Source organism: Nomascus leucogenys, chromosome 12 (assembly GCF_006542625.1).
Source record: "Nomascus leucogenys isolate Asia chromosome 12, Asia_NLE_v1, whole genome shotgun sequence".
NCBI classification, from domain to species: Eukaryota; Metazoa; Chordata; class Mammalia; order Primates; family Hylobatidae; genus Nomascus; species Nomascus leucogenys.
Window position 1 is genome coordinate 67884224 of NC_044392.1, and position 25025 is coordinate 67909248.

The 25025-nt window shown below is 37.9% G+C and overlaps 1 protein-coding gene across 2 annotated transcripts in view; it reads left to right on the forward strand.

Moving 5' to 3' along the window:
* VAV3 (vav guanine nucleotide exchange factor 3) overlaps window positions 1-25025 on the forward strand; it is a 396199-nt gene that overhangs the window by 163233 nt on the left and 207941 nt on the right. The window lies entirely within an intron of this gene.

Here is a 25025-nt window from a genome sequence, read left to right on the forward strand (position 1 = left end):
TGCTTCCTAGAAGAAATCCACCTCACCTATAAAGACACGTATAGGCTGAAAGTAATGGGATAGAAAAATATATTCTATGCAAGTAAAAACCAAAAAATGAGAATAATAATTATACTTAAATAAAACAGATTATTAGTCAAAGACTTTAGACTCTGACTAACAGAGACAAAGAAGGTGACTATATAATAATATAAGGGATCAATTCAGCAGGAAAATATAACAATTATAAATATGCACCCAACTCTAAAGCACATAAAAGCAACATTAGTAAATCTGAAGGGAGAGATAGATTGCAATAAAGTAACAGTCATGGACTTCAACACTCCACTCTCAATAATGGATTAATCATCCAGATAAAAAAATCAACAGAAACAGTGGAGTTAAACTACTACACTAGACCAAATAGACCTAAGTGATGTTTACAGAATGTTTCACCCAGCTGCTGTAGAATACACATTCTTTTCATTAGCATATGGAAGTTCATCCAAAATACACCATATCTTAGGCCAGGAAACAAGGCTCAGCAAATTTAAAAGAGCAATATATCACATATTTTTTTTACCACAATGAAATAAAACTAGAAATCAATAACAAGAAGAACCTCTCTGAAATGAGACAAACACATGGAAATTAAACAACATGCTCCTAAATGACCAAAGGGTCAATGAATAAATTAAGAAAGAAATTTTAAAAAATTCTTGAAACAAAGTGGAAATATGCCATACCAAAATCTATGGGATACAGCAACAGCAGTACTGAGAGGGAAGTTTATAGCAATAAATACCTATATCAAAAAATATAAAGACTTCAAATGAACTGATGCACCTCAAGGAACTAGAAAAGCAAGAACAAACTAAACCCAGCCTTAAAAATGAGAAGTTGGTTTTCTGAAAAGATAAACAATATTGACAAACCTTTAAATAGACTACCAAAAAAGACAGAAGGCCCAAATGAATAAAATCGGAAACAAGAAAGGCAACATAACAACTGAGACCACAGAAATAAAAAGAATCATTAGAAACTATTATAAGTATAGGCCAACAAATTGGGAAAACTAAAAGAAACAGATAAATGCCTGGACACATACAACCTGAAAAGATTAAGCCATGAATAAATAGAAAACCTCAGCAAACCAATAAGGAGCAACAAGATTGAAGCTGTAATAAAAAGTCTCTCATTAAAGAAAAGCCCAGGACCTGATGGCTTCACTGCTAAATTCTACCAAACATTTAAAGAACTGATACCAATTCAACTCGAACTCTTAAAAAAAAAAAAAAAAACTGAAGAGGAAGAAATACTTTCAAACTTATTCTACAAAGCTAGCATCACCCTAATACCAAAACCAGACAAGCACACAACAGAAAATAGACTGCAGGCCAATATCACTGATAAACACAGATATGAAACTCCTCAACACAATATTAGCAAACTGAATTCAGCAACACATTAAAAAGATCATTCACTATGATCAAGTGGCATGCATCCTAGGATACGATGATAGTTCAACATATGCCAATTAATAAATGTAATGTGTCCTCTTTACCTAACCAAGAACAAAACTATATAATCTTTTCAATAGATGCTGAAAAAACATTTGATGAAATTTAACATCACTTTATGATAAAAATCCTCAACAAACGTTAAGTATAGAAGGAACATAACTCCAAATAATAAAAGCCATATATGACAAACCCACAGTCAATATCATATTGAATGGGGAAAAATTGAAGGCCTTTTTGCTAAGATCTGGAAAAAGAGATGCCCATTTTTATTCAACATAATACTGGGAGTCCTGGCCAGAGCAGTGAGGCCAGAGAAAGAAATAAAGGCCATCCATATTGGAAAGGAAGAAGTCAAATTATCCTTATATGCAGATGACATGAACATATATTTAGAAAAATCTAGAGTCCACAAAAAAACCCTGTTAGAACAAAAAAAGAAGAAGTTGCAGCATACAAAACCAACATGCAAAAATCAGTACCATTTATGTAAGCCAACAGTGAACAATCTGAAAAAGAAATCAAGAAAGCAATCTCATTTGCAATAGCTACAAAGAACATAAAATAACTAGAAATTAATTTTAAAAAGTGGAAGATCTATATAATGTAAACCTTAAAATGCTGATGAAGAGATGGCATGTGTATACCTATGTAACAAAACTGCACGTTCTGCACATGTACCCTAGAACTTAAAGTATAATAATAAAAAAAGAAACACATAAAAAATGCTGATGAAAGAAATTGAAGAGGCACATACCAAAAAAGGGAAAGATATTCCATGCTCATGGATTGGAAGAATTAATATTGTTCTGTTAAAAACTTCAGGCGAATTAAATTTAAATGAGTGTAGTTGAGCAATGAACAATTCGTGAATCTGGCAGCCCCCAGAATCACAGCAGATTCAGAGAGACTCCAGGGGTGCATTGTGGTCAGAACAAATTTATAGACAAGAGAATTAAAGTGATATACAGGAATTGGAAGTGAGATACAGAACAGCTGGAATGGTTACAGGTTGGTGTCTGCCTTATTTGAACACAATTTGAACACTCATTAGTCTATGAGTGGTTGAAATGTGGCCTCTGGGATTGGCGAACACTCAGCTATTGTTACAGGTGCATACTTCTAAGCTAGGTTTTCCATCTTATTTACCTATTAATTTAGGTTGCAGTTCATCCACAAGGACTCAAATATAGAAGTACGAAGTCCTTCTCAGGCCATACTTAGTTTGCTTTAACAGTTCAAATGACAGTGCTGCCTAAAGCAGTCTATAGATTCAATGCAATGCAGTCTTTATCAAAATATCAGTAATATTCTTCACAGAAATAGAAAAATGTTCCAAAATTTATCTGGAACCCCAAATGACCTTGAATAGCTAAAGCAATCCTGAGCAACAAGTACAAAGCTGGAGGCATCACAGTATCTGTGATGATGTATCACAGGTGATATATCAAGTAGTATATCATCTACTTCCAAATATACTACAAAAATATAGTAACCAAATCAGCATGGCATGGAAACAAACATGTAGACCAATGGAGCAGAATAGACAACCCAGATATAAGCCTACACATTTACAGCCAACTCATGTTAGACATAGGCTCCAAGAACATACAGTGGGCAAAAGGTGGTTTCTTTAATAAGTAGTACTGGGAAAACTGGATAGACATATGTAGAAGGATGAAACTAAACCCCTATCTCTCATCATATACAAAAAGCAAAATGGATTAAAGACTTAAATCTAAGACTTGAAACTGTGAAACTACTCAAAGAAAACATTGGGGAAATGCTCCAGAACATAAGTCTGGGCAAAGGTTTTTTGTGTAAGATCTCAAAAACACAGGCAGCCAAAGCAAAGATTGACAAATAGGATTATATCAAGGCAAAATGCTTCTACACAGCAAAGATAACAATCAACAAAGTGAAGAGACAACTCACAGAATGAGAAAAAAATTTGCAAACTATCCATATAAGAAGAGATTCACAATCAGAATATATAAGGAACTCAATAGCAAAAGAACAATTACTGATTTAAAAAATAGGTAAATGGGTACTATGCTCACTACCTGGATGGTGGGATCATGTGTTCCCCAAACCTCAGCATCCTGCAATATTACTGTGTAACAAATCTGCATATATACCTCATGAATCTAAAGTACGAGTTGAAATTACAAAAAAATAGGTAGAATATCTGAGTAAAAATTTCTCAGAAGACATGCAGATGGCTAATATTTATATGAAAAAATGTTCAGCATCACTAATAATCACAGAAAAGCAAATTAAAACCACAATGAACCATCATCTCACTCCAGTTACAATGGATTTTATAAAAAGGGCAGGGAATAATGGATGCTGGGTGAGGATATAGAGAAAATGGAACTCTCATATACTGTTGGTGGGAATGTAAATGGTAAAACTACTATAGAAAACTGGAGATTCATCAAAAAATTAAATATAGAACTATTATATGACCTAGCACTTCTACTACTGACTATATATCCAAAATAGTGGAAATAAATATATTGAAGAGGTATCTATCTGCACTCCCATGTTTAGTGTAGTACTATTCACAAGCTCCAAAATATGGAATCAACCTAAATGCCAACAGTATAGATGAATAGGTAATGAAAATGTGGTATATGTACACGACGGAATATTATTCAACCATAAAGAATGACATCCTGTCATTTGTTGCAACGTGGGTGGGACTGGAGATCATTATGTTAAGTGAAGTAAGCCAAGCACAGAAAATCAAATATTGCATGTTCTCACTCATATGTGGGAGCTATAAAAGTCGGTCTTAGGAAGACAGAGAGAGATTGGCAGTTATCAGAGTCCAGGAAGGGAAGGAGGGAGGGAGGGATGAAGAGAAGTTGGCTAATGACTGCAGATATACAATTTGATAGAAGAAATAAATCTTAGCCTGTGATAGATCACTAAAGTGACTGTAGTTAACATGACTCTATTGTACATTTCAAGATGGCTGGAAGAGAATAATTTGAACATTCCCAGCATAAAGAAAAGTTAAATATTTAAGGTGAGGTGTATGCCAATTGCCCTGATTTGATATTTACAAATTATATGAATGTATCAAATTACAGCATGTACTCTGGAAATATGTACATCTAGTATGCATCAATAAAAATTTTTCAAGAAAAAATATTGGTGGAAAGTAAGTTACTATGTTAATTTACATATTATTCTATATTTATGCCAGACAACAATCACCCACCTTCTTCTTTGACTTGGTTCATATTTAGTTAAGTTACCATTCTTACAAATATGGATATGAAAAAATTAAATTGGGGAACTTCATAAGTTATGTTTTTGTTACTTCAATTTTAGATATTTTTTCTATGTGCTAGAACCTGTGTCTTTTTTTTTTTTTTTGATAGCTGAACACTAAAAACAGAAAAGGCAAATAAAGAAACTGATTTTGAATTAGGAAGCTTCTTACAATTGAGTTTTCAGTATATGCCAGGGGACTGTCCAAGGTACAAATATGAAATGAGGTAACTGAAAAGTGAAATCCACAATTTACATAGCTAAATGAAAAGTACTCTTTCAAAGTTCTGTAATTATCATAGGAAACAGTAAGGTTGCTATTGCTAAAAGAATTTTGGGGTCTCTCATTTCTACATTACCACTTTTTCCTGATAAGCTGTGCTTTCATCACTTTTAGGTTTTGGACTTCTGATAGTATTTTGTTTGAACAAAAGGCTGGTTCCACAGAGCAATAAAGAAAAAAATTTGAAAATCATTTCTGCTTGTTGTATAACTCTAAAAGCATCTTTGCATTAAAAAAATCATCTTCTGAATAAAAGTTTATGTATACCTATCAGTAAAATTTCTAACAGTATAGAAATGTTAAAAAATAAATAGAAAAGCACAATTTCATAGCAGTTTCACCTCCTAGATAGTCCCCATTGTTGACAGGTCAGTGCATGTTCTTCTTGAACATCCTGCTTATTGGAGGCACAAGCAGCCACCTGCCTGGGAGTTGGGAAGGGGGCGGTGGGAGCAGGGGCCACCCTGAACAGTGGTCTGGTGTGAGAACACCCTTCCTATTTTTACACAGGCGTCGTCCTTTGTACAGAGCGGGGGAAGGCCAAGAGACCTTGAACAGTCTAGCTTTTGGATGTTGAAATTGGAATAAATATTCAAAAATTCATGAATTATGAATTCAGCCTTGTTAGAATTTTCCCTTGTTGGTTTGTGTTCATTCCACAAGACTACATCTAATAAACCTGTATGCATTATTAGTTACTCTTTATTTTTTTAAAGTCAAGATATTATCTAGATTAATATTTAGGGGAAAGCAGAGGGCTAAAAGTAAATAAACTTTGAAACTATGGTCTTGTGTTAATCTCTTCATGGCTTATTGCTCTGTGTCAGTGGTTCTCAAATGCGGTACCTGGACGAGCAGCATCAACAGCTTCTGAGAACTTGCTAGAAGTACAAATTCTTGGTCCCTACTGAGTTGGAAACTCTTGTGATGGTGAAGCCCAGCAATCTATTTTAACAAATCCTCCAGGTGATATTGGTGCAGGATAAGGTTTGAGGACACTGCTCTATATAAAAGCCAAAGATTAAAAACAAAATCAATTTGGTATTTCTCCTCTCTCATTCTCCACTAACTTTTACCCCATCCTAAAGGTCATGATGTTACTGAGGCATAACATGATTTTTCTTAAGAGCTGAGATTTTTTACATCTCTGCCGTTAGAATGTCATTCTCCACCATGGTCTGCATAACCCATTAATAACCATTCTTTAAAATTTTATTCTAGCATAACTCGCTAGAGAACCTCCCTTGACCCAGAAATCCAGTTGGACTTGACTCTTATGCTTTTTGGAGCCCTGTGAATACCTGTTTGTAGTTCTTCAAATTTGATTGCAGTGATTTGTTTACATGCCTTTCTCTTTTCCAGGGTATTGATAACTCCCTGAGGAAAGGGATTACATCTTTCCCTTGCCCTTTCATCCCTGACACCTAGTGGAATTTATGGCATATGCAGACACTCAATAAATATTTAAGTGAAGGATGAAATGAAAATAAAGTCATAACTTCTGCAAGATTAAGAATTACTAAGAGGCAAACTAGTGTTATAAGAAAGCTGAAGTGGCTTGGGTTTGAATTATACTGACTGTATGTTAGACCGCTTGGGTAATTTCTCTGACACTATATAGTTTATATAGTTTTTTACTATATAAAATTGGCATAATTCCTACCTCACAGGTTCACGTAGAATTCCTGACACACAGTTAACACTGAAAAATGGTAGCTGATAATCAAATAAAAAATAGTAACTTCTTGCATATTCTAGTAATTTGAGGACTATTATCTTATTTTGAAGTCATATAGTTATTATAGGAGCATTTTTCACTTATTTAAAAAATTATTTTACTCATTAGAACCAAAACAAACAAAATTGATTGAATTAAACTAATATTTTGACGAGAAAGTAACAAAATGATTCAAATGTATGGATGGCAAACATTTTAATTGGTATGCACTTATGATTTTAAAAGGTCCTTTTATGGTAAATTTGCATATATATATATTTTTTACAAATAACAGCATGTCTGTTTCTTGAACTCTACTTGTGAGACTACCACATAACTTATTGACTCTCTTATGATTCCCAGGAATTTATTTTGTAAGTTAAAAGAATTTATACCTGTGAGCATAATAAGTACTCTTACAAATATTTGATCCTTATTTAGGCCCAAAACTGATTCATATATTTTTAAAGGAGCCAGGTGTCAGAAAATTGTTGCCATCATATATTGAGAAAATTTAATATTTATACATTTTAGTAGGAAAAAATATAGTGCCTTTCCATCATATTAGGGTTGGAATCTATAATCTATTGTCAACTTCTGGAATATGAATATATATGGACAGTCAAGTACATTGGCCCCAGTATACATGTCTTGTCTTTTCTAAGAGAACTGATCCCTAAAAAAAAAAAAAAAAAAAAAAAAAAACTAGTGAGACTGGTTCGCTGTTTGCTCACTGATAGGAGTTGGAAGCCAGGCAGCTTGGTTGGGTAGAGTTGAGGTTAGAGATCCAAATAACTCATGCCACTCAGTTTAGAGATGAAAGCCTGGGGCCCAGAGAGCATGTGGCCTGGCCGTTGTCTCACTGAAAGTCAGGGCTGCAGCAAAGATTAGAATCTCTGTGCAGTCTCATGCTGGTTGCATGGCATTTTGAGGCAGTCATATTGGCAAAGCAACTGTCCAAGGAGTCACTTTGTTATACTGTTTGATACTAGGGACTTTTTCATGTGACCTGAAAAAATAAAAAAGATTAAGCTTTTCTGTTCTACTTTGCTGTAATTCAAATAATCAGTCACCCCGCTCTTGAGCTTTTACCCAATCTTCTTCCACTCTGAGAATTAGGATTTAATGGGGTGGGCATTAGCAATGAGGTAAGATCAGTATGGGAATCAGGAATTTGATGGGGGATATCTTTCGGTTCATTACTTTCTAATAAGCTCAGCTCTTTTGATCTGGCCTCATCAGAATGGGTGTTTTGAAACACGAAAGTCAAAATGTGCCTCTGGCCAAATCGAAAGGATTCAAATATTCTTTGTATAGGGATCTTCGCATCAGCTCACATTTCTGTTTCTAAACTATTAAAGACCTAATGACTTATGCAAATGTTTATAACTGGATATAAATGTTTGAGTCTGGGCTGCCCCTGTAGGGGGTTTTCCCTCTTGATTCAGGTTGTTATCAAGTATTCTCTGGGGGAAATAACCTTAAAAGATCATTCAGATTCCAAAACATCTTACATATGCCATATTTTGACAGGGCATTCATTTTTTTTTCCTGGGGGGAGGGGAGATGGGTTAAGAGAGAAGATAATAAAAAGAAAACAGACAATAGTACCAAAACAGAAACATTGTATTATAGTTAGATCACAAATACCATTGCACAGAAGCCAATATAAGGTAGATCTACCCTGGTTCTTTCTGTCCAAAGAATTTCATTGTTTGATAGTCCTGTAAGAATTTTTATATAGCACCAAGGATATGTTAAGGTTGCCATTGTGGCAAGGGTTTAAAGGACATAGTTTACTAAGTTATTTATACGTTAGTTATCTTGGCAACTTCGTCCATTTACAAATATTTCTTCATTCAGGATTTCTGTTCATTCCTGGAGACTTGCAGGGGGCAAATTGGCTTGGCAGATGAGAACAAGCATTGTTGTCTGCCTTCAGAGTGGCTGGCAAGAGTATCTCAGAAGCAGTTTCTAAAGAAGGGGATGGTGGCCCCCAAATAACTCTGATGAAAGAATTTGGGACTTTAGTGCCCTCCTCTCTTCTTGTGAAGTAAACTGTATCCATTCTTCTAGGTGCAATACTTCATCTGAGGTTAAGCTGAAATGAAATAACAATGAAAAACTGTCAGAGAACAATGCTGAATACTCTTCCCAACCTAGTGCATCAGTGGCACACCCCACACTCAACTGGTGTCGTTTTGCCCATTAGGGCAGAGCTACTTATCTACATCCTTTGAGAGGATTATTTTCTCTGTGCCAGTTCTCGGTAAATACTCGGACCCTAAGGGAAATTCAAATTATCCTGGATTAACCACATACAGTTAGAGGAGCTAATGACTGAAAAATGCTCCTTGTTCGTTGCAAAATACCCAAGACCCAGAAAAAAAAGTCTTCTAGGGCTCCTAAGGTAGAAATTCCTTTTAGGATTTTAAGGCCACAAGTAACAGAGTCCTAAAGCAGTAGATTTTATCACAGTTTCAAAAAATAGCTATGTAATTCATCTACAGTTACTCCTTAAGACAGCAAAGGCTTAGAATGAAAGAGAGAAGGGAATCTCAAAATGAAATTAATCAAAATAAAAGTCATTCTTAAGCTTTTTTCTTAAAAATCAAGGGAATTTTTTAAAGCTGATTAAGTTTAATGTATTTAGGTCGAAAGGAAAAATGTATCATAGTCAGGCATAGTCCTCAGCAAAGGCTGAAAAGGGCAAAAGCAAGATGAAGGAAAAAAATGATGAATCAAGTTAATTTCCATAATCCTATTTTATTAGTACTGGCCCATGGGTGGTACAGCACACACAAAGCACAAATAGTTTCAAATTCCTCAGTAGAAACCAGGCTACTCCTGGGCCAGCCCAGATTTGTGGATCTTGCCTGTTACCAGTTCAGGGTAGCCAACTTGATGTGGCATGTCCTACTCACATGGATCTTTGAGATTCTTGACAGTTCTGGGTCAGTTTTCAACCATTGTCAGCCAGAGCTATCTTTGGTCCCATCTGGAACAGAATGAAATTTCTAAATAATGCCTGGATTTAATCCTCCCTGTAAAGCACCTTCTGCGCAGTAATTAACTAGAGTCAGATCAGATTTTCTAAAGTTTGCTCAAGCTAGATCTGCGTCTCTGGGATTTGGCGTGTCCAGCAGTACACAAGTCACGTGGATCCCTCTTTTCATGATGCTTGTCCTATCTGCTTCCTTTACTGTCTCCCAGATTTACTTCCTAATCAATTCAGAGCTTAGGCTATTGTTAAAACAACTTTCTCAGTTTAGGCTTCATTCTCTGATATAGCTACTAGATTAGGGTTCTTAACATACTCCTGTTTGACACTTCATTCTCCAGCTAAAAACATCTTTATTGGCTCATCATAATATAAATAACAAAATCTAGACCCCTTAGCCTGGTGTTTAAAACTGTCTACCACCAACCTGCAACTTCAACTGTATGTCATATCCCCCATCCTGAATCCAAGCTCCTCACTTCCGAGTATTTGCTTGCATTGTGTCTGCCACTCCACCGTTCCCTCGTTCAGATGTAGTTACTGAGCATCTGTGTGCCATGTGGTGGTCCAGGTGCTGCGGATACTGCAGTGAATAAGGCTGACACACTCCCTCCTCTCATGGAACCTGTGCTCTCATTCTGGGAGACAATATATAAACAGGTGATATTTCAAATGTCAGAAATTAGGACAAGTATAAAAAGGTGATGGAATAGAATGCAGACACCCTTTCAACTCTCATAGCCCTACGTGGCTCTACAATTTATGTAGCACTCATGGCAGGCTGTTTTGGTTTTTGTGGTTTTAGTTACACACTCTGGGGCAGATCACCCATGATGCAGGTATTGACCCTACTACTCACTGCCTCAGTGACCATGGGCAAGTTTCTTTTCTCTTTCTCAGTTTAGCTGTCTCTAAAATGAGGATAATATCATTATTCTGTTCATAAGGTTGTCTTGAGCATTTTATAGTGTCTGCAAAATGCTCAGCACAGATTCTGGTATGTGTGTGTACATGTGTGCATGCATGTGTATAACATATAATGACACTTGTTTATCATCATTTTTGTTTGAGTGAGGTAAATTTTAAATAATATAAATATTTATACTGATAAACAGAGTGATAACTTTTAAACCAGAATATCATTACAGTCCTGTAATGTCCTGTACATTATTATAATGCACAATTGAATTATACATTACTGTTTCCTTACAGTCTACTTGATTGCAAACCAGAAGGAGGGTACAAGCTGGTAGCCTCTAGGGGCAACCATACACTTCTGAGTCCGGTTGTGTTAACTGTTTCTTTTGTATTCAATTTGATAGTACAAAAATATTTTACATATACATTAATTATTTCTCCTAGCTAAACACTAAGTCCCTAAGTTTCAAGCAAATACAATGTGGAAATAGTTTAGAATTAACTGAGATCATAGGAATTTTTTGACATTTTATTTTATATAAATTTGTACCCAAATGCTACAGACTCAACTTACTAATAAAGTTTTCTTAAGCAATTAACACTTTTACGTAATGGGCCTTCCTACTCTAGTAAACAGTAGTATTGGCTTTATTACCTGTTGAAATTTATATGCATAGTTGCTGGTAGCTGCAGTAATAGTATCTGTTTCTGGTGCACACCTGTAGTCTCAGCGACCGAGGAGCCTGAGGTGGGAGGATCACTTGAGCCTGTGTGTTTGAGGCTACAGTGTGCCACTGATTTGAGCTGTATTTTTAAAGGAAGTATTTTAGGCTATGAATAGACAGCATTTATATTTCCATAATACTTAATGTATTTTAACACTGAAAAGTTTTCTTGTAATAATACCGTTAAGGTTTCTATTTTGGCAAGATGTAAGAAAAAAATTACCCAACACTTGCTTTAGCAGTGTGGTGAAGTGAGTGACAGATGACTTTAGATGCTGTGGTTGTTCACAGGGCCTGAGACCCAGCAGAGGATTCAGCGAAACAATGGGGAATGTTAGCTATTGAAGTACTTACATTCCTTGGAATTCAAGATATCCAAGGATTAATGAGTGCTATAAGTCAAATTATAATTAAAGATTCAAATCCAAAGGTGCTGGCAGCATTGCCTGCTTTTAGCAGATCTGAATATTGAAAGCTGGGTTCAAATGTAGGTTGTCATTTGCCTGCCGTCCTCCTAGAAGTCACTTTAATTACTTCTCTGACCCTTAGAAGGTTCTCATTTCAAAATGAAAATATACAAATCATGGGTTTTGTGAGATTATATAAAACTGATCACTTAACCTAGTGCCTGATAATCATAAGCACTCAATAATTATTTGCTGAGTTAAAGAATGGAAAAAAACAAGCTGATTCTCTTGGACCTAAGGGTTTCAAAAAGCGATTCTATTCAAGCCTGTGATTTTCAACCCTGTCTGCATACTAGAATCACTGGAAAGCTTTAAAAAAAATTCGCATGCTAAGGTCCCATCACAGACTATTTGAGTCGTGCTCTCTGAAGGTGAGGTCTAGACGTTAGTGTTTTTCAAAAGCTCCACGGATGTTTCTAACATTCAGCCAGGGTCTCTGCCATCTGACAACCATGTTTGTGCAGTTGTCTATCTTGCCCTAGTTGCGTATGCTCTGAAATGCCTTTGAATGTATTTCCTCCTTTACATTGTGGTGCCTTGGGTTCACATGTGTACTCTATCACCTGAACTATTGCAGCAGTCTTGTTTTTTTTTTTTTTTTTTTTTTTTTTTTTTTGCATCACCAGTCTCTTTTCCTTTTAATCTATTGAACTGGCAGCACAGTTCTCCTAGAAAACATATTAGAATGTGTTACTACCCTCCTTAAGAACCTTACCTGTAGCCTGTTGAATGAAGTTCTGAGTTTAATGGGGCACACAAGGCTATTGGCAATCTGAATCTACACCATCTTAAGATACATGGAAAGTCATTACTGTAACTTGTCAAGTTTGATTAAAGCACCCAAATCACAGCAGACATGCCCTGAGTTAGGAGGTTTATACTTTGGGGTCCATTTTTGCCACACACTGACTCTCAAACTTTGATGAGACTCCTGATGTATAGAACTCAGCATCTTTCCCTGTTTGGAAGAAAGAACAAGAAGAAATAAAGCGTAGAAATAAGTGGAAGGGGCCAGGTGCAGTGGCTCACTCCTGTAATCCCAGCACTTTGGGAGTCCGAGGCGGGCAGATCATGAGGTCAGGAGTTTGAGACCAGCCTGACCAACATGGTGAAACCCCGTCTAGTAAATATACAAAAACTAGCTGGGCATGGTGGTGGGTGCTTGTAATCCAAGCTACTCAAGAGGCTGAGGCAGGAGAATCGCTTGAACCTGGGAGGCGGAAGTTGCAGTGAGCCAAGATCATGCAACTGTACTCCAGCCTTGGTGACAAAGCAAGACTCTGTCTCAAAAAAAAAAAAAACAAAAAACAAAACAACAACAACAACAACAACAAAAAACAAAACACTTATAAGGAAGGAGTGATGTAAGACACTGGAAAACATTCATACTTTTGTATGAAAATGCTGTAGCAGAAGGCTCAATCACCCCATTTGTCATTCAGACCTCAATTCCCTTGTCCCTCAGAGAATTTACCTGGAACCCTTAGATGGAGACATATCCCTTCTTTTCCTCTCCTCTGGCACTGTGTGCCATTCCTCTGTAACCCTTCTCACCCGCGTAAACACATATGTGCATTTTTGTGACTATTTGCTTTTCTGATTCCCAACTCTGCCATGAATACTTTGCAGACAGAGGTCTTGTCCAGTTTTCTCAGTGCATGTCTACAGGGCTGAGCCTGGTATGTGGTAGGTGACGAATTTCCAGGTGGGTGACCATTGGGTTGACTGACTGAGAAAATAATCAAACAGTTGATGTGTGTAGGCAGTGGGGAAATGGGAAGCACATAAGGCCTGTGTGGAAGGGTATTTTCCTCTTCCCTCAAGGGCTGGCCCTTTTCAGGGTCCTTTTAGCTTTCTTCTGGTTCCACTGAAGAGGCCATGGGCCTCTGGAAGTGTAGGCTTTTCTCTGCTTTGACCATATCAAGCTGGGGGGTCTTTGGGATGGCATGTCACACTGTGCTACCAGCTGCATCTGTGGAGTGAAGGCTGTGGCAGTCTTCTGGCCAGTGTGCATCTGTTTTGTTTCCCATTGTGTTCTGGGTGCTCTGAAGGGTTTTATGTAGACTTGTACCATCCAGTATGGTTGCTATTAACCACATATGGCTACTGAGCCCTCAGGTTGTGGCTAGTCTGTATTGACATGAGCTGTAACTGTAATAGACACATGGGATTTTGAAGAGTTAATATAAAAAATACTAAAATATCTTGATTTTTATATTGGTTACATGTTGAAATGATAATATTCTAGTTATCTTGAATTAAATAAAATATATGATAAAAATTATTTTCACCTGGTTTTATATTTTTCTAACATGCCTTTAAAAATATTAAGTATGTGTATGTGACTTACACATTTCTATTGACTAGCTGTGGTCCAGAAACTACATTTCTCACATCATGAATTCATTTATCTGCATTTCATTTGTTCAGGCACATATGAAAATGAGCACTTTCAAGCAGTATATGAAATGACCACTGTTACCAGACCAACCAGAACAGAGACTTTAAGGACTGTCATTTTATTCTCCTAGTTTGGCAGGCAGTCATAACTTCTGTTAGATGGTTTGAAATGTTTGCAGATGCTTCATGATTTTCTTTGAGCAGTCCTGAGGCTGGGACAAAAGATGGAGCATCTTTGGGCTGGAAATCTGTGACATGCTCCCCATGACGAGATCCTATCGTTCTGGCCTTTTCTTTCTGAGACTTTCTGCATTTCATCCTTTAAAGTGGTAATAGCTATGGACAACATTCAGGAAGCAGTGATCTTTGCCAGTGAGTTGTGTGACTTTGACAGTGAGCTGAGTTTGGAAAATGAGTTGACTTTGCCCCAGCTGTGTGATTTGTGGGCGTCTCTGAGCATTCATTCAAACTTTCTAAGTCCTTTAAGTCATATAGAACTCTCCAAGTCAATTTCAGATCACATCAACAATTTCTTCTCTGGCCTGACATGAGCACATGGGGCATGTCCATTCAAAGGGAGTTCATGTGAAAGTTACAGTGGCTTTCCAATAAGCTGGTGGTCATGCTGTCTGCTGTATCCCCAGCCACTCTGCTGGAGTTGCTACTCTAATGGTTCAGTGAGTAATTGGTGTTTACCTACAGAGTCTGTGAATACCTTCGCGTTCTTGGTATTGAACATATTAAAACTGCCATGTAATCTTTGTAGCCTGTTCTCTCTACTGTCTGCTTAAAGGCAGAGAAGGATTTGCAAATATGATTACATTTTCAAAATGAAAGTGTTTCTTTTACGGTTGTGTACAAACAATTCTTTATCATTTGCATACTAAGTTTAACACACTCTAACAGACCAGCATAAATTTAGGCAGAGCAGGGAATATTTCTAACTAGAAAACTGTGCTTTCAGGCAGCTAACTCTGCATGGATGAGTTCCGGGTTTTATCTACTTTGCTGTTCGGACCGGGGGATGGTAAAACAGTGTATGAGGAAAGTTTCTTACTGTCTTTTACTTGGTGAGAGAAAATTAGTATTGCTGGTCCCAGTTTGCTTTTTTCTGCTTGCTCTTCAGTGGGAAAGTGTTAATTTTGAAACTGCATCTGTAAATTATAGTCATGTGAATTTTGTGCTCTGCTGGAATTTCTATGTGTTGGCCTGGAGTCTGTCTGGAGCACAGCAGGCAAAGCAGTTGGGTGTGGCTGAACATGGGAGTGTGTGGAGAGTGGGCAGAGTGAGGGTGGAAGGGGCAGGGCAGCAGCTCCTGGGGACTCCTCTGAGTGTACTGCTAAGTAACTGGCACTCTGCATTTAAGAATTTTGGGGCGGGCATGGTGTTAATGGTGGTATGATCACATTAATAGTTTTGAAATGTCATACAACCTCTATGGTAGCCAAGTAGAGGATGAAATTGAAGGGAGTGAAATTGTAGGCCTGGAGACATATTGGAAGCTATTCCAATAATTGAGGCAAGAAATAGAGAGGGCCGAGACTTAGCAGAGGCATGGGAGGAGAGAAGGGATCTGAGAGAGTCTGAAAAGGATGAATTGATTGATAGGATTTAGACCTGGCACTTACATCCAGAAAGTTTCCCCAATATCTAGCCAGGTGCAGGAGAGGAGTGGGACTGTGGGGTCATTAGGAATGGGGAGGAAAAGCAGGCTAGGAGGAAAAGATGCTCTGTTTGGGGTCTTCAGAGGCAGAGTGCTGAGGTCAAGAAGGCAGAGATGGCAGGACCATAGTGGTGTGGAAATGCCTAATGAGGCAAGTGCAGGTCTGTTTGCTTTAGAAAAAATTTGCTCAATGACCTTCTTTCTTTCAGAATCTGTAAAATATCCACTTTTAATCAAATAAGAAATATATCATTCAGAAAATGGCAACTACAAAAAGCTTCTCAGAGAATAAGGTGCAAGTGAATCTGCAGTATTCTCACTGGAGTACGATATGATGATGAGAGGGATGGGCCAGAGACTGGTCATTCTTGCCCATCAAACCTGTGTTAACCCTGAAGAAAGAGAATCTGGCAAATGTCCAGGTGCCCATCAAGGTGCATACTAGGATCACCTCTTTTAAAGATGCCTTTGAACCCCTCTAGCTCCCTCTGCCCACCAAGGGTGCAACTGGCCTTGCTCTCTCCCCTGGGCTTCAGATGTTGCTTGTCATACTAGTCTGTTTTCCCTCAGTACCCTTCATTGTTATGGTCTTTCCTAATAGACTGTTGGTTTTTGGAGAGCAGGAAGCATTGTATCTTCATTCTGCTCCCCGCAGCTTTTGGAGTGTGTATCTGGTGTATCTAGCACAGAATGAAGTGTTCAGTAAATACAAGAAACTTATAGAAAGGGTAGTGAAGTGGAAAGAGCAATAACCAGGACAGAAGAAAAGGGACCTGGTACTAACCCTGCTTCTATCAGTTGTTTGACTGGGACAAGCTAGTTTTTCTGGGCCGTGGTATTCTGATAGGCAGAGGAAGAGATTTAGTGAGAATCTGGAAAGTCCATAAATGGTCCTTCAGAGGTCCCTGTATTTCTTGATATTAGATGCAGACTTTATGTGTGTGTGTGTATGTGTATGTAGATAGGTGGGTTTAATTTTTTGAGTAAATGAGTGAGAGCTTTCATCATACTCTCAAAGGGATCTATAACTTAAAATAATTAATAGCCACTGAAAAAAACATGATATCTCTAGAATTTCTGTATGAGTTATGGGGCCTGGGCATAGGCATTTAGCTAAAGGACTTGTCTGGAAATTGCTATGAACAAACACACCCTAGTTACACAGATTTTTATGTTTATTTGGAGTAGAGAGGTGTGGCTTCTCTGAGCCCATCCTGTGTACTATCCTTTCTTAGAACTCTTTCAGTTCTATGTGACGTCACGGTCACATTTTGTTTTCTGAAGTACTTTACAAAGACCAAATCTGACTTTACCGATGATGACGAGGATGATGACAATGACAACAAAGGTGATGATGACATTAGGAAATAGCAGCAGAAGTATAGGACATTCTTCTATGTGCATACATCTGTCTGTCTGTCACCTCTTTAACACTGAAAATAAACTTGTTTGATAAGTGATGTTTTAATTGTAATTTCTTAGGTAAGGGAACTAAGGCACAGAGCATTGATCATCTTGACTCCCGTCCTTACCTTGCTAGTTAGAGATGGAGCTGGTATTTGAACCCAGAAAATCTGACTTCTGAGCCTGCACTTCTAATCAGCTCAGTGTATGACTTTTTTTAAAGGAAGTTCTTGTTCTCTGTAGTTTCACTTTCGAAGATTCAAAAAACAGTAAGTATAGAATAATTCTTAAATTTATGATTGTAACCAAGGACTGCACAAACTATAATTTGGATCCATTTAACCTATATAGATACTCTACTCTCTTGAACAATGGAAATGTATTTCCCATAGTTTACAGTCTTCCTGACATAGAAATGTTTTGTTGATCTTCTCTGGCTGTACTGCTTTGCTTTGCCCATAGAGGAGGTGCTAAGGACATTTTTCAACAGCATCCCACAGATCAAAGCAACAAGCAGGTGCTTCAGGAAATCTCTGAGATGTGTTGCTGGAAGTGACACTAAGCTGCAGTGTATCCTAATGGGGGTAATTTACTGTGTGAAATTAGAGTTTCAAAGAAAATTACGATAATGAGTTCTGTTGATTTCCTAGGAGAGTTAAGGTGAAACATGTTGTTAGTCTGAAATTTACCATCTGGTCTAGTTTAGAATTAGGCCTAATTGTCAGATAACCTGGTGTCTGGGATGCCCGGGTAGTATCAGGTCTCTGGGGTGCCTCTAGCTTGCAGTTGACCTGATCTACAGACTATGCTTCTGTCTGAATTTCTCCACCCAGCACTCTCATGCCCACACTCCCAGTTCCCTCTTCTGGGGCCCAAGTATTTCTCCACAACCCCACAGGGCACTTGCGCTGATCCTTCAGAAACCAGGATGCAACATCTGTGCCTTGAGCCTCTGCTGATAGATACCAACCTAATGCTGTAGGGATGTGATGCTGTGGACCCCTTCTTGAACCCCTAAGCTCATCTTGCATTTGGGGCTCAGGCATGCAGCTGCCTGATTGCCCTTGCAGAGCCCACCTCCCTGTAAGTACCCTTTCCCTCGGAATTCCTTTTGAACCCAGGTTGTTGTTACTGAACCCAGCCTTTCCTTTTGGGTCTGGTATGGGTTAAGAGGTGAAACTTCAGAATAGAGAACTCAAGAAGATAAATCCATAATTAATTAGCAACTTTTTGGCAGACGTGCATGTTGGTCTCATGGCTTCCTCTGGTTACTATGGCTGTGGCTTCTTAACTCAGGACCTTAAAGGTAGCCATAACATACTGCTCCTGCTTAGATGACTTGTTTTAATTACAAATAACGTCAATAGCACTAATGTGCTAGAGAAGCAAAGAGTGGACATTTGCCAGAATGTCTCATGAAGAGAATAGTTTAAAATGGGTAGTTTTATCAGTGTACAGTATCACCATTCTGTTTTCAAAAGCTGTTTTATTTTGTGGTTTTTAAATTAACTAAGGGATGATAAAGAGCTTAAACAAAATAAAAATCATCATTGGTTGAAAACGTTTCATAGGGGAACATGTCAGTATGTTTGTTGGCTCTAGGTTTGAGTAAATAGACAATACTGTCTCATATTTAATGTTTAATTTTCACAATGGATTCTTCAATTATTCATTCTTCACTTGTGCCAGGTTGAACCCTTTACATATCTGGACACCTATTATCCCTAAACTTTAAAACAATTTAGCAAGGTGTTACTCTTTTATTTGTTTGAGCCAGAAATATTTTTGTGTTAAGTGGTTGTTATGAGCCTGTCTGTGAACTAGGTGATGGAAATACAACAGTGAAGAATCACTTTGATTTTCCTGCCCTTAAGAAATTTTCCATTGTCAGATTGAAAGACCAATGAACAGATCACTGGCATGGCTTATGTTTTTATGTACTCTTCAGGGGTGTCTAAATTTATGCAGATATTTTTCGTATTGAAGCAATATTTATGCAAATATATTGAATATCATACCTTTTGTCCTAGTCATCCCATTTAAAAAATCTTTCCTATAGCAATACCTGCACATAATTGAAAAGATCTTTGGCAAGGAAAATAATTGCAGATTTTGCAGAAAAGTGTTGAAAAAGCTCATTGACAAGAGAATGGCCAAATCATTGCTGTTTATATACACTGAAATGTTACACAGCACTAAAATGAATAAAGTAGATGTATACATATGATATGACTCTGCTTTATTGTTAATGACAAAAGCGTGCTGTAGAAAAATCTGTATAATAGGAATACATTACTTAATAAAGCAAAGGAAAAAAGAAAAATTCTGCCAGAGTCACACCAGATTTTTAGCTATGGTCCCATTTAGGCCGAAGAGAGAGGAGAGGTATGAGGGGCATCTTTTATGTATTACGGTATTATTTCAGCCTGACAAAGTAAACATGTATTCTTTTGAAATATATATATATACATTTTGAGACAGGGTCTTGCTCTGTCGCCCAGGCTGGAGTGCAGTGGCGCAATCTCAGCTCACTGCAAGCTCCGACTCCCAGGTTCACACCATTCTCCTGCCTCAGCCTCCCAAGTAGCTGGGACTACAGGTGCCCGCCACCATGCCTGGCTAATTTTTTTTTTTTTTTGTATTTTTAGTAGAGATGGGGTTTCACTGTGTTGGCCAGGATGGTCTCTATCTCTTGACCCCGTGATCTGCCTGCCTCAGCCTCCCAAAGTGTTGGGATTACAGGCGTGAGCCACCAGGCCTGGCCTGAAATATTTTTAAAAGCCAATAAATTTTCATTTTAAATGAGGTGATAGATGCTACAGCAGAGTTATGTCTGGGGTCCTTTGGGGACACAAAGGGGACACAGACCATGGGCCAGAGAAGGCTCCCTGGAGGAGTAGGTGGCCTCACTGGGTTCAGGATGGTAAGTGTCCACCATGTGGAAGACACAGAGAGAACAAGGGCTTCTTGCTTGGAAGCATCCTGGAGGCTTTCCTGGTAGGCGGCCTTGGGGCTGTCCACCTCCAGAGCCTTAACAGCTTGCCCAGGTCATCCTTGGTTCTTCTTCCCTTAGTCCTCACACAGCGTCAACTACTATTCCTGAATACTCCTCCCATTTCCACTACTTGCCTGTCTCTACTGCAGCCATCTTGGTTCCAGTGCCTCACCTCTCACTTGGGTGGTTGAGACAGCCCCCTCAGTTGGTCTCCTGGCCCCTTGTCTGTTCCCTGTATCCTCTACCCTAGTCTGCCCTTCACTTTGCTTTAAAAAGGCAGTTTTGACCCTGTGATTGTCCTTCCCACACTTTCGCAATGGTCCTTCCTAGCTTCTGGAATATAAGCCACCCTTCTAAAGCAGATTTGCAGAACCCTTTGCCTACCTTTCCCACCTGCCTCACAGAATAGCTCTTATTTATGTTATCCAGGATGATTTTCATTTCTTTACGGATGCCACTCTTCTTACTCACCAAGGGATAGACAAAGGGAAAGAAAGAAAAAATTCATGACATGGATTTACTCTAGTTGGTTGTTGGCCTATTGACTTGCAGGTATTGTTACTAGCTATGTCTGTTTCTGGGAGTTAATGTATCTCAGAATTTCCTATTATTTTGTGGTAACAAGTTAGAAATTAATATGTTGCAGGAAAATAGTCTTCTTAGTGTCCTTGGAGATGTTTTCTTTTGTAAAAATTCTTGAATGGATGTTTCCAATGGCAGGTCAGAATCCCCACAAAGAGGATTTAAGAATCTGGCATTAGTTTGTGTACTTGTCTATTCCAAATCCGGATACACTTCGCCTTTATAGAATACACATTGTTCTAAAAACACCACATTGACTAAACAGTCTTTATTTGCTTTGGCTAAACTTAGAGTTAACGGATGGACTCAAAGTACAATAGGATAGACACAAAACTGGGTGCCAGTTCTCACTCACTTTAGGATACACTGCATGCTGTCTTTCCATTCCTCCTCATCTGCTGAATTTGTATATTTGTTATTTTTCTATTAGTGAATAGTAATAAATAACCCCTGTTAAGCAGAAAATAGGAGTTGGTCTCAGCTTGTTGATTTTCAGAAATGTTTGTCCTTATAAAACACATTCAATGCAAGGCTAAACTAATAAACTATCATCTGGCTCCCTCTGGTGGACACTCATGAAAAAAATCAAGCCATAGTTTTCTGAGAGAGGCGGTGTGTAGGGGAGGGGTTGTCATTGTGCTGGTTGTTGGTGGGGGAAAAGGAATAGAAAATGCATTCTAATTTTGTAGATACATCATAGTTATTATAGAAAATATCCCCAAGGAGTAAAATGCATTGCTATATAAAATACGTAATAGAATAGCAATAATAAAAGACATAGCCGTAGCACTGCTATTGCTCTTTTTCTTGTTATTAAGTAGTGATATATGCTGGGACCACAGCGTAAAGTAGAATCAGAGGCAGATTTCACCCCATAGCTTTCTAACAGTGATATATTAGGATAAGATGCATGCTAAAGTAAAGCAATGTAGTTAATTCAAGGGTCTGGATACTGTACTGTACTGATTTCCAGAACCTCCCCAAAGTTGGACTTTTCACCTAATAGTGAATAATTTTGGTATTTTAGTAAGTGACTACTTTTATTTTGAATTAGTTAATTTTGATAAATTTATTAGTATTCATTCTTGATCTTCTGAATTTACAAACTCACTGACAATGCTTTATCTTTATTATGGGGAATTAATCAATATCAAGTTTTATCTGATTGGTTGTATATGTTTTGACATTAGATGTTCAACATAGTTAACCAGGAAGAAATTGCATGAAGGGTTTCAATTGTATTTTCTTTTCTTTTTCTAGTCTGACAGCAGGGGGCTAGGGTTAGAATATACAATTTTGGGGTCAGTAAATTAGCTCATCTAGTCACCATGTCCTTTGCCTCTTTCTAACCCTTTGGAACTATCCTAAAGAGTTTTGCTCCCTTCTCTTTTGTTTATGTAACAAGTTTTCTTAATTTTTTTTAAATTAACAAATAAAAATTATATGTATTGGTCTTGTGCAACATGTTGGTTTGAAATATGTATACATTATGGAATGGTTAACTGGAGCTAATTAACATATGTATTACATCACATCTTTTTAATTTTATTGTGGTGAGAACACTTAAAATGTAACCTTTTTGCAGTTTTCAAGAATGCAATACATTGCCATCATCTACATGTAATTCAATTAAATGTTATCTTTGTATAATAACTTTATTTTACATGATAATAAAAATTCACACTTACTGAGTTAAGCATATGATGGGCATGATCTCATTTAATTCTTTTAGTAACTCCATGAAGCAGTTAGCTATTATCTGCATTTTACAGAGGCTCATAAAGGTGAGCATAGCTGAAAACTTGTGAGTCAGGGCTCCAGGTATTCTTACTCCAAAGCCAGGAGTTTCTAACTACAACCATATATATATGGTACCAGTTCCTGAAGTGGGTGAGATATAAGTGTATGTGTGGCTAGGACTCTCATGAACCTTCTACAGGTACTGGAGACTTCATTTTTATGTTCCTGTCTCTGAAGTAAGGAATTAGATTACCTTATTTAGAAACAGATTTTTGCCTTTTCTCGCTTTTTACTATCATTCTGAATAAGCCTTATGGTAGAACCTCTTTAAGTTGTGTTTGTTAAAATTTTGAGAGTTAGGATGCGTTATATCTGTTATCATAAAAATAGACTTTATGGCTGGGCACGGTGGCTCACACCTATAATCCCAGCACTTTGGGAGGCCAAGGCAGGTGGATCACTTGAGGCCAGGAGTCTGAGACCAGCCTGGCCAACATAGCAAAACTGCATCTCTACTAAAAATACAAACATTAGCCAGGCATGGTGGTGTGTGCCTGTAATCCCAGCTACTTGAGAGGCTGAGGCATGACAATCACTTGAACCTGGGAGGCAGAGGTTGTAGTGAGCCAATATCGCACCACTGTACTCCAGTCTGCGCAACAGAGTGAGACTCTGTCTCAAAAAAGAAACAAACAAACAAGAACGGACTTTATGAGAAAAATACATTTTAGATAAATGGCTTTCTCACTAAGTCTTCGAAAGAGACAATCTTAGGACCAAAGATTGAAAGAAGGGTAAAGTTGCTAGCAGAGTACATTTAACATTTAGATTTAGGCACTGAAGATCTTTATAAGGAATCTTTGAAACATAATTAAGGTTAATTTAGAAAACTTTTTCTGAAAACACTCAGAATTAAATTAAGGCAATTTCCTTAAAGTTGGTGATTATACAGAATAGCTACTATTTAAATAGTTTACGTGCTAGCTTATTTAATCCTCACGATAATGTAATGATTGTTAATAATCTAACTATTATTGTAGGCGTTATCTAGACGATGAAACAAAAGCTCAGAGAAGTTAAGTATTTTACCCAAAAGTACCTGGCCAATAAATGGTAAGCTGAGGATTTAGACTCAGGTGGTCTGGCCCAAGAGCCCACCCACAGTCTCACCTGCTTTTTGCTATATAGCAGGACTATCCAATAGAACTTTCTGTGATGACGGAAATTTTTGACAACTGTGTAGTTCATTACAGTGGCCACATGTGTGTGGCTACTGAACGCTTAAAATGTGGCTAGTGCAACTGCAGAACTGGGATTTTTGTTTTTAAAATTTAATTTAAATATCCTCATGTGGCTAGTGGGTACTATACTGGAGAATACAGCTTTCCAGAATCTTTCAGATTCTGTAAAAGTAGAGATATAAGTTGCTTGGGGCCACCCAGGCTAACTTTGTGTTATACTGATAAAGAATCCACAACTCAAGTGGGTTAGTAATCTGCTTAAATTAATAAAGAAAGGAAAATAAATGAGAGAGACTTTGTATGGATCAATGATAATAACTCAATCCTCTATTTGACAAAGAAGAAGGAGAAGGAAGAGGAAGAAAAAGAAAGTGGGATAAAGGATCAGAAAGGGAGGAAAATAGAAAAAATTAGAGTACGACTCCAGGGTAGACCTGTTTTGTTGTCACTTGGTTCGTTGGTTGGTTTGACAGTTGTATATTTCATATGTTTCACCATGTTGGCCAGGCTGGTCTCGAGCTCCTAGCCTCAAGCGATCAACCCGCCTCAGCCTCCCAGAGTACTGGGACTACAGGCGTGAGCCACCACGTCCAGCCCCCACATTGCTTCTGGCCTCTGTGGTAGACCTCCCAGACGGGGCGGCCGGGCAGAGGCGCTCCCCACATCCCAGACGGGGCGGCCAGGCAGAGGTGCTCCTCACTTCCCAGACGGGGCGGCCGGGCAGAGGCGCTCCTCACTTCCCATACAAAGTCCCTCTCTCATTTATTTTCTTTAATTCCCACCCCCCATTTCTATTCCCCGTCTTCCCATGTGCAACCTTCCTAATATGTTTGATATGCATCTTTTTGTTCGTATGTACTTTTAGAAAATGTTTATTGTTTTGTGTGCAAAATAAAATAAAAAAATAAAAAATAAAAAAAATAAAAAATGGGAAAAAAAAGAAAGAAAAAAATTATAATCCAGGGATTTATACTTCCCAATCACAACCTTTCTCATTCTGCACGTCTTTGACATCTGCAAATTTATGTTTCTGCTGCTGTGGTTAATATTAGATTGAAAAAGTTTTGGAAAAAGAAATCTTACATTTTCTGAACTACATATCTAATTA